This window comes from Marmota marmota, unplaced genomic scaffold (assembly GCF_001458135.2).
Source record: "Marmota marmota marmota unplaced genomic scaffold, marMar, whole genome shotgun sequence".
Lineage (NCBI taxonomy): Eukaryota > Metazoa > Chordata > Mammalia > Rodentia > Sciuridae > Marmota > Marmota marmota.
Window position 1 is genome coordinate 12,712,200 of NW_025999999.1, and position 10,517 is coordinate 12,722,716.

General features: G+C 34.9%; 1 long non-coding RNA gene across 38 annotated transcripts in view; it reads right to left on the reverse strand.

Annotated features, from left to right (window-relative positions):
* The window catches only part of LOC107149875, a 528,547-nt gene that overhangs the window by 402,220 nt on the left and 115,810 nt on the right, over nucleotides 1-10,517 (reverse strand). For all 38 annotated transcript variants that reach the window (XR_007349161.1, XR_007349163.1, XR_007349165.1 and 35 more), the window contains one exon: nucleotides 2,894-2,935. This is a non-coding gene — a long non-coding RNA (uncharacterized LOC107149875). The remainder of the gene's footprint in view (nucleotides 1-2,893; nucleotides 2,936-10,517) is intronic.

Consider the following 10,517-nt stretch of genomic DNA (forward strand, 5'->3'; position numbering starts at 1 on the left):
ACTTTCTTACATGATAAACTTTAAGAGGCCACAATTGGCTTAGAGATACTGGTACCACCACAGTATTCACTGAGCTTAAAAAGTGTCCTTGGGTAGGAACTGTGACAAGTAAAAAGCTTGCAGTTATGTACTTCGGCAAATATCATCAAGGGGTACTTAGTATATGCAGAGAGAAATTTCAGCCTATGGAATAAATATATACGTGGACATTTCTCAGATTTCTGCTGGCTGCTGAAGTTTTAGGCAATTGATTCAGCTACTGTAATAAATCAAAACAACTGTACTGTACAGTGTTTAGTATGTTTGACCCTTAGGCTTTTTACAACTTTTAGTATGAAGGACAAAGACTATGTGTTGTTTTATGAGAGTCTGTGCAATTAGATCATATTTGTAACTTCACTACGGACAATGAATGAAAATAATGTGAGCACGCTATTGGACTTTTTAATGATTTTTATTCTATTTACATCATAGTTGAACCTCAGTTTGTGTTAATGAAAGTAGGAATTTTCTATTAATGTCTACATTCCTTATAACAAACTACTGGAACACTTAAAAACAGCCAGTGTTAAAATATCCTCCGTCTTACCTAACCACACTCTCCGGCCTAATGCACACACTCTGGTAATCTTAGATAAAACGTTCCCTATGAATCCGTCAAAATTCTGAAATATTATTTTCTTATTCAGTAGGATTCTGCACTCACCAATGACTTAGGCAGAGTGACCACAGTTCAGGAGGTCACCAGTTCCCTCTCTGTATCCCCTGTGTCTTTTTTTTTTTTTTCATGCTTCATCATTGAGTGCATTCTAACAAGGGTCTTCCATATGCAATTATCCCTACATCTCTCAATTTGAAATCTGACCTTTCTCTGTGTCAGAGAGACAGTATCCCAGTCTGAGAAAGCAAGGCAATCTCTGCTCCCATTCAACAGGGAGGTCTCCCTTTCTATTTCTGAATACTTTTCGTCTTGAACATTTTCTATGATTGTAGCTCAGAGAAGACAGATGCATTTTTAAAAAGCATTTTACTTTTCACTTGACTCTGTTCATTCTTATTTCTCTTGTAGTTTACAACAAAAGGAACCTTTGCCTTCCACCAGAGGCTATTTCCTCTAAGGAAACAATTCAATGGATTTTTAGAGTCCAAATCTCTGATTATCTCATTTGCATGACATATCAGTTGTTCTAAACACCAAGTGCTGATGTATTAAGATGATTAGTTTCTTCTATTACAGCTGGTTATGTCATGCTAAAATCAGGTAAAGGTGACCCTAAGAAAACGGAATCCTTACATTTTGATAGTGAAATACGCATTCTTGAAAAGCACACTGTCTGACTCCTGATAGGTATTTTAGAAATATCTAACTTGTGGTAAAGATAATAGAAGGTGACGCTAGGGAGAAACATTGTTCACTTTTTACTTATAAATCCTGTTTATATTTCCATTGATAATTCTCAACTGTTACATATTTAGAGTCTTTCTTGTTATTTGTAATAATAGTCAATGATTTGAAATTCACAGGGTTTACTGTGGGATTCCTATAAGACTTCTTTGACTAAATGCGTACATACAAACACACACGTCATACATATATACTACACAGAATTATTAAGAATGTAAATACATAAATTCCAATTTTTACAGTTGCTAAAAGTTCTTTTCTCATTGTGGTTATTTGTTTTGTTGACTGCCTCTCAACAATAGTGGTAAATTATCCAGGAGCCCCTAGTGTCCTGAAGACCCATTTCCAGATCCTCAAGATCAAAAGTATCCTCATTATTTGACTCAGGTCGTATTTGCCTTAAAAACTGATTCCCAAACCTGAAAGAGGGATTTTCCATCACCAAATGAAGTGTGATGCAAGGAGTGCCGTTCAGAGCAGCTGTGAGAATTCAGGTGTCTTCTCTGATACCAGATATTAAGGGTTCACAAAAATGCAAAAACAGTGCCATATGTCTTTTTCTATTTTTCTAAAAGAATATTTATTTTCAAAATAAATATGCAGGTTTATTTGCTACTGTAAATTAGTGGGTTTTTAAAAAATTCTCAGGTTTAATATACACTGAAAATCAATAGATATGTAAACCATATAATCAGAGCTCTTTGGGATCTTCAATAATATTAAAGAATATGAGGCTTTCTGGATTTGAAAACTGTCTTGAGTGAAGGTCTGCGGCTACTATTATTAAGCCAGGCAGAAGCCACTGACACTTGGAAATACTGTGAGCGAGAGAAACATCTATTCCTTAAAACCTAGGTTTCCACGTTTGTGCAACAAAGATAGCAATGCTTTTGTAATGTGAATAAGTCAAATTACATATGTACATTGCTTAAGGTTGTGCCTGGCACATAAACAATACTGATTGCCACTAGAGATCATTATTATTACCATTATACAAAGGAGATTTTTCTTCTAATTTTTATATTGACACATAATAAAATATATACATATTTTTCAAGGTCATTTTGACATATTCATAAATGCATATAACATAATTTGCTCCACTTCAATCACTAGTACTACCCTATACCTTTCTTCCTCCCTCTTCCTGATCTCCTTTCTCTATTCTATTGGTCTTTCTTATATTAATCTATATTTTTTTTAAAGAGAGAGAGAGAGAGAGACAGAGAGAGAGAGATTTTTTTTTAATATTTATTCTCTAGTTTTCAGCGGACACAACATCTTTGTATGTGGTGCTGAGGATCGAACCCAGGCTGCACACACGCCAGGCGAGCGCGCTACCACTTGAGCCATATCCCCAGCCCTAATCTATATATTTTTTTAGGATTTTGCTTTCCCTTTAATTGACTCTTTGCCCAAAATTACAGAACAATGTTAATGGCCTAATGTTATTAGATCACAAACAAAATCCTTAGACCAAATACTTACCGATGTATCGCTCAACAGTTATTTCACATTAAGTGCAGGTTACTGAAAAGAAAAAAAAGAAAAGAAGAAAAATAGCTGTGCTGTGCTAAATAGAGCACAAAATAAGCATTTCGATTTAATAACAAAATTAAATCTAGCTCCTTTAAAATAAATACTAATAACCACTCTATAGGTATGTACTATCATTTCAATAGGGTTCAAAAATCCAGTTCACTAGCAGTGAAAACTAATAGCAGTATTTTCAAAACTGAGATTAAATTTGTGTAAACACACACCAGCTCACACAGTGGAAATGCACTTGTTGGTTGAGCCCAACACTCCTAGACTGATAAGAGGTTTCTGTTGAGTCTCTTAGGTTCCCATTTTGAAAATCTACCACAAGTTTTGCCAAGGGCTCGAAAGACAAGTACTGTACAAAGGAGATCAATGTGTCTGAAGAGGCTGGTGTTCCTTTCTTAATGGGCCAACGAACAACATCTCTGTTCTAACCCCAGAGCCTTCCAGACCAAGGGTACACATGGTAACCAGCCTACCTGATGTGAGCCTGACTTCAGTGGAGCACCCACCTACAGAGCTGGATGTGGGTAAAGACTGGGGTCCAAGTTCCCCATTGTGGACTCTGCTTTGCAACCAGGATATTCTCAGTCAACTCAGTATAATAAAAAATGTGTGTGATTCTTAATCTGCTGGGACCAAATGGCTGTAATGCAGGGAATGTCTACAGGTTAATCCTTCCTCTTATTAATATTTCATGCATTAATGATTATCCTTCTCAGTGTGGTTCTTAGAGCTCTCCATCTTTACACTGAAACTTGGAGCTTCAGGTCTTTTAACAAGTATTGTCAGACATAACAAGAAACACAGAAAGCAGACTCAGCAGCAAATTATTTGCATTATGATGTTAGGGAACATAATCAATGCTAGAAGATTTTTTTCTTAATCATTTATTTTTCTTAATATTCTTTTTTTAGTTGTCAGTGGAGCTTTATTTTATTGATTTATATATGCAGTGCTGAGAATAAAACCCACATGCTAGGCAAGTGTTCTAACCACTCAGCCACAACCCCAGCTCTCTAAATCATTTAGTTTTTACCAACTTTCAGACCAAAGGTCATTTCGAAGTAGAAAAGTTCTGACTCCAACTTCTCCATTGACCCATACACAACACAACTTATTCTGTTCCCCAAAACTTGTGGCAAAACTGGCTTGCTTGGCTGTTACCTATGCTGAATGGGCTTTTAGACACAAAATGCATAAGGATGACTGTCATCAACAGGATGCTGAAAATGGTTCCCAACAACATCAGGTTCTGCCCACAGAGCACTGATAGGGCCAGCTCAGCACTAGTGTCTCCAAAGGGTTAGGGCTGCCACATCAAGTGGCTGCACAGGCCCAGATAGAGCCACAGCCATGCCAGAAACAGCATCTTCCATGGTACTAATGGCAAAGATGCCACCTTAATCTATTTTTAATTAGTACATTATAGTTATACATAAAATGGAATTATGATATATTCAAACATGTACACAGCATAGTTCGGTCCGTTTTATTCTGCAGTTCCTCCCCTTTCCCATCTTTCCTTTCTCCCATTTGATCCCTTCACTCTAATCTACTTTTCTATTTGCATGTTTTCTATTTGAAAACAGGTTACCTCCTATTTTCAAATTTCTTATTTCTTGTCAACTTCTGTGTTTGAGAGAAAACTTTCCACGCTTGATTTTCTGAGTCTGCCTTATTTCACTTAGCATGATGTTCTCCAGTTCCATCTCCATTTACCAGAAAATGACATAATTTCATTCTTCATTAAGGCTGAGTAAAACTCCCTTGAGTACATATACCACAGTTTTTTTTTTTAATCCAGCTGTCTATTGAAAGACACTTAAGTTGGTTCCATAACTGGGCTATTGTGAATTGCATTGCTATAAACATTGTTATGCATGTATCACTATAGTATGCTGATTTTAATTTTTTTCTATAAATACCAAGGAGTAGATAGGAGGATCAAATGGTAGGTACATTCCTAGTCTTTGGAGAAATTTCCATACTGCTTTCCAAAGTGGTTGTACTAATGTTCAGTCCCAACAACAATGCACAAGTGTAACTTTTACCTACATGCTTGGAGGCATTTATTCTTTGTGTTCTTTATGATTGCTCTTCTAACTGGAGTGAGATGAAATCTCAGTGTAGTTTTGATTTACATTTCCCTGATGGTTAAGGTTGTTGAATGGTTTTATGTATATATTGGCTATTTGTATTTCTTCTGTTGAGGAGTGTCTATTTAGTTAATTTTTCCATCTATGGTTTGTTTTATTTGTTTTTATTTGTTTTTTTGAGATACACACAAATTCTGTTAAGCTCTGTCAGAAAAGTAACTAGCAAAGATTTCCCCCACATTCTGTAGGCTCTCTCTCTTTATGCTCTTGTTTCTATTGCTGTTCAGAAGCTTTTTAATTTGAAACCATCCCACTTATTGATTCTTGGTTTTATTTTTTGAACTTTAGGAACCTTAATATAGATTGTTGACCCTGTGTTTTCTTCTAGCAGTTGCATTGTTTCTGATCTAAATCCTATGTCTTTGATCCACGTAGAGTTGATATATGTTCAGTATGAAAGACAGGGATCCAATTTCATTCTTCTACATATGCATATGCACTTTTCCAAGTACCATTTCTTAAAAATGCTATCCTTTCTCCACTGTATGTTATGTGCACTTTTGTCAAGAATTAGATAACTATTTGTGTGGATTATCTGTGTATCTTCTTTTCTGTTTCACTGGTCCTCCTGTCTGTTTGATGCCAATACTTTTTATCTTTTAAGCTCTTCTTCAATTTATTTCTTTAGTGTTCTATAATTTTCACTATGGAGAACTTTTACCATCATGGTTAATTAATTCCCAGGTGTTTTTTTTTACATACATGACAACAGTGGAATGCATTACACTCATTATTACCCATTTACAGCACAATTTTTCGTAACTTTGTATATAAAGTATGGTTTTTTGGTGGGTTTTTTTTTGGCTGGAGGGAGGCTATTGTGAATGGTATTGTATACTGTATCATATTAATGTACAGACTTTTAAAAATCAGCTCTAGAAGTCCATTGGAGTTTTCTAGATCTTTTAATTATAGAATCATATAATCAACAAATAGATGACTTACTTTTTTTTCTATTTATATCTGTTTTCATCAGCTTTTTCACCACTCTGATTAAAAGACCTAGATAAGAATACTTTTAGAGGAGAAAAGGTTTTCTTGGCATTCATAGTTTCAGAGGTTTGAATGCATAGACAGCTGACTCCACTTCTCTGGGCCTAAGGTGAGCAGAACATCATGGCAAAAGGAGGAAGGCGGCTGAGGATGTGGTAACAGGAAGCAGAGAGTGAGCAAGATCTGTTCACTAGGGATAAAATAAGGCACACCCTCAGTGACCTGCCTTCTTCAGTCACACCCTACATGCCTATAGTTACCATCCAGTTAATTCCTATCAGGGAATTTAACCCACTGATTAGGTTATAACACTTCTCATTTAATCATTTCATTTCTAAACATTTTTTGCATTGTCTCATGAGTTTTGGGGGAACACTTCATATGTACATCATAACAGCATCCTTTTAATTTCCTTCTCTTGTCTGATTCCTCTGTCTAGAATTTCAAGAACTGTGTTAAATAGGAACATAAAAGTGAACATCCTTACCTGTGTTTGACTTTCAAAGAAATGCTTTCTTTTTTTCTCTCTTCAATATGACATTGGCTTTGGGTTTCACGTATACACCCTTTATGATACTGAGATATGTTCTTTCTATCCCTCGTTTCTCCAGTGTCTTTGCATGAATGGGTGCTATATTTTGTTAATGTTTTAACACGAATGGGTGTTGGATTTTGTTAAAGGCTTTCTCTGCATCTACTGAGATGATCATGTGACTCTTGCCCTTATTTTAATTTATGTGATAAATTACACTTATTAATTTGTCTATATTGAACCAACCTTGCATCCCTGGGATAAAACACACTTGATCATATATATGATCTTCTTAATGTGTTTTTTAATGTAGCTTGCTAATATTTTATGAAAATCTTTGTGTCTGTGTTCATTAGGGATATTAGTCCTTAATTTTTTTTTATTTATGTGTCTTTCTCTAGTTTTGATATCAGAATGATACTGACTTTACAGGATGAATTTTGAGATTTTCCCTCCATTTTCTTTATGGATAATTTGAGGAGGATTGACATTAGTTCTTCTTTAAAGTTATGATAGAATTCACCTGAATATTCATCTTGTCTAGAGTTTTCTTTGTTGGAAGGTTTTTGGTTTTTTTTTTTTTTTTTTTACTATTGCTTGTTGTGGTTTGTTTAGGTATAGTATCTCTCCTTGCTTCAAAATGGGTAGGATGTAAATGTGAAGAGACTTTTCAATATATTCTTGATTTTTCCAATGTATTGGAATATAATAAATTTTCAAAATTGTTCCTAATGATCCTCTGGATTTCAGCAATATCTCTGGTAATATCTCCCTTTTCACCTCTGATTTTGTTTATTTGGGTCTTCTTTTCAAAGTACAACTCTGTGTTTCATTGATCCTTTGAATTCTCTCTCTCCCTCTCTCTCTCTATTTTTTTACCCTCAATTTCAGGGTTAGGTATATATATATAAACAAGTTAGAACAGGAAAACTTGTTTTCATGAAATGTTGAAAATTTTTAAACCACTCAAAGGATGAATAGAACTTCACTCCCAAACAGGAAAGAGAAGGGTATTCCAGCAAAGTTTACCGAAGAAGCAAAGACAGTTCAAAGGAGAGGTGGCTTGGGGGTCAGTAAGAAAGATATTAAATAAGGGTAAAGGAATCAAACTGAAGATTAAATATTGAAAAGCATGGAAGGAAAATTCGATTTGAAGTGGTGGGTTATAAGGAATTTATACAGAATCTTGCAAAAGCAAAATTATATAAGGAATGCTGTACTTATTTACAGTAGGGTCTACTTGGAAATATGTATATTGTTAAATGATTTAGATATATTTTTTAATCTCATTACAACTTCATGATGTGTTACAGTGAACATTGAAATTTCTTCCCTGAAATTCATTTCAATCCTCCTATTTCATGAAACAGCTGTGGATCAATAGTAGACATGGCTACTTTAGCTGTATCCTAAGGGTGGGCCCTGGATGCTCTTAGAACATTTGTTGATGGCTACAGGAAGTTGTAGATGCTCTCCCCATATGAATGAAGAAGACTGTATAACAGATGCTAACTCTCATCCTACAGTCATCAAGGAGTCATTCCAAGGACTGTGAACGCACAGAATGTGGTAAATCCAGGAATATGTCAGATCCATAGTCCTTGAATAACTGTACTTAATGCTTATAAAATAACAAATTGCTCATTACATTTGTGTAATTTGAGTTGAATTTTCTGTCTTCTACAAACAAGAACACCCTTCCTGTTAAAAAGAGGTATTTCCATCTTTTTTTTTAAATATTTTTTTAAGTTGTTGATAGACCTTTACTTATTTATTTATATGGGGTGCTGAGAATCAAACCCAGTGCCTCATACATGCCAGGCAAGTGCGCTACTACTGAGCCACAGTCCCAGCCCTCTCCATCTTTTTTTAATATATGTTTTTTAACTTTATTTTATTTTTTATGTGGTGCTGAGGATCGAACCCAGTGCCTCACCCATGCTAGGCAAGCACTCTACCACTGAGATACAGCCCCAGCCCTATTTCCACCTATGTTAAAATTGTTAAAACCTATCTTAAAGACCTTATGTTAATTGCCCAAGATTGTAAGTTAGCAAATGCCAGTTTTAGGAAGTGAACTTGACTCAGTACAATATGTAAATCAATTAATTGCTTATTTGAGAAAATACATCCCCCCCAAAAAGACAAAATATTGTAATTTGAGAAATACATTTTTTCATAAGAAGATAACTGAAGGGTTAAATTAAAAAGAGAAAACACTAAGTATTTAGCAAGATGAGTTATATTATACATATGATTTTTTTTTCCTAGAGAGCTTCAAAAAGACATACATAGTTAGACATCAATATTGCCAATTTTCCCAAAGGGAAAAGACATGTAATATAAAAATTCCCCTGGAGTTCCTCTGATAGTTACTCACTGACAGGCCATCTGTCCTAGCCTCATCAACTGTCTGATGCAACTTCAGCTAAGACTGACAAAGGCACATCTGGCTACTGGGCTAGTGAGCACCCTGGTCAGATGTCAACACAGTTTGTATAAATGGGAAAGAAAAGGAGAGAAACCTGATGCACACTTCCTTCTTGTTTTCAGGAACTAATGCTTCTTGAGTAATCTCCCTTCCACTGTTTCTCCTATACCATGAAGTCTCTCCCCAGTGTTGGCAGAAGACATGTTAATAGCAACACCTAAATAAGAACATTTTTGTTGTTGTTTTTTTTTTAAATTTTGAGACACGATCTCCAAAAGTTGCCTTCTTCTTTTGATGCTATAGGCTTAACCTCTGGAGTAGCTGCAATTACAGGTGTGGGCCACCACACCTGGCCACACAGTTCACACAATTGCTTTAGACGTTTTAACTAAAAAGAAGTAATCATGATACTGATTGCCATTCCCTTTTTTTTACCCAAAATATGTAAAGTACTGTCTGTCATTCACGATTTCTATTTAGTTTCTTATTCTGTGGCTCTGTGATTGCTGTTTATAATTAACATGGTGACATAAAAAAAACCTGTGTTTCTTTTTATTTAGTTCAATATTGTTTTTTTCTGTCATTAAATATATTTGATAAAACACTACAAATGTTACATGATATTTTATTCCTTGGTATTAAAATTATTTAACCACTACTCAACATGGTACATATAAATTATTTCCAAATTTTTGAATTACAAACAAAATTTTGTGTGTGTGTGTCTGTGTGTAATAGATTTTTTTCATATTTAAGTACAGATTCTTGCATGTACAAACATGGATTATAAATATAAAAAAATTTTACAATGAACTGCCAAATTCTGATCTCTAAAGTATAGATCACTGTAAAATCATTTCAGAAATGTAACCTAGCTGCCTATTTTATTATATTTGATATTGCCAATATTGAAGTTCATCCTTACTTTCATTACTGGTTTGTTTTTTCAAAACCAAACACATTATATTTATGTAAAAATGAAAATAAATTTTATATTATAAACAATATAAACAATATAAACAGCAATAATGTAAAATTTATTTTCATTTTTACATAAATATAATGTGTTTGGTTTTTTAGTCTTTAGATACTAATGATATCATTATTTTATACAATTATCATTCTGATTTTGCTTGATTTTAATTTACTTATGGATTTAAATGTGAAATTTCTACGCATAAATTTAATTGGTCAAATTGTGTTCTTTTTTTAGGAGCTTACACCAAGCACGGAGCGGCCGAGTTCCGGCTCCCGGATCTTCCCTGGCCCAGGGCTAGGAGCCCGCGGAAGCTGCTTCTCGGTCTGGGTCCTGCTGAGGGCCGGTCAGGACTCACCCATTGCTTTGGTTGCCCGGCAAGGGGAACAAAATGCTGCCATTCGCATAGGATACCAACATGGCAGAGATCTGATGTCATCAGAAAGCGGTGGAGGAGAGAACTTCATCAATACCAGCAG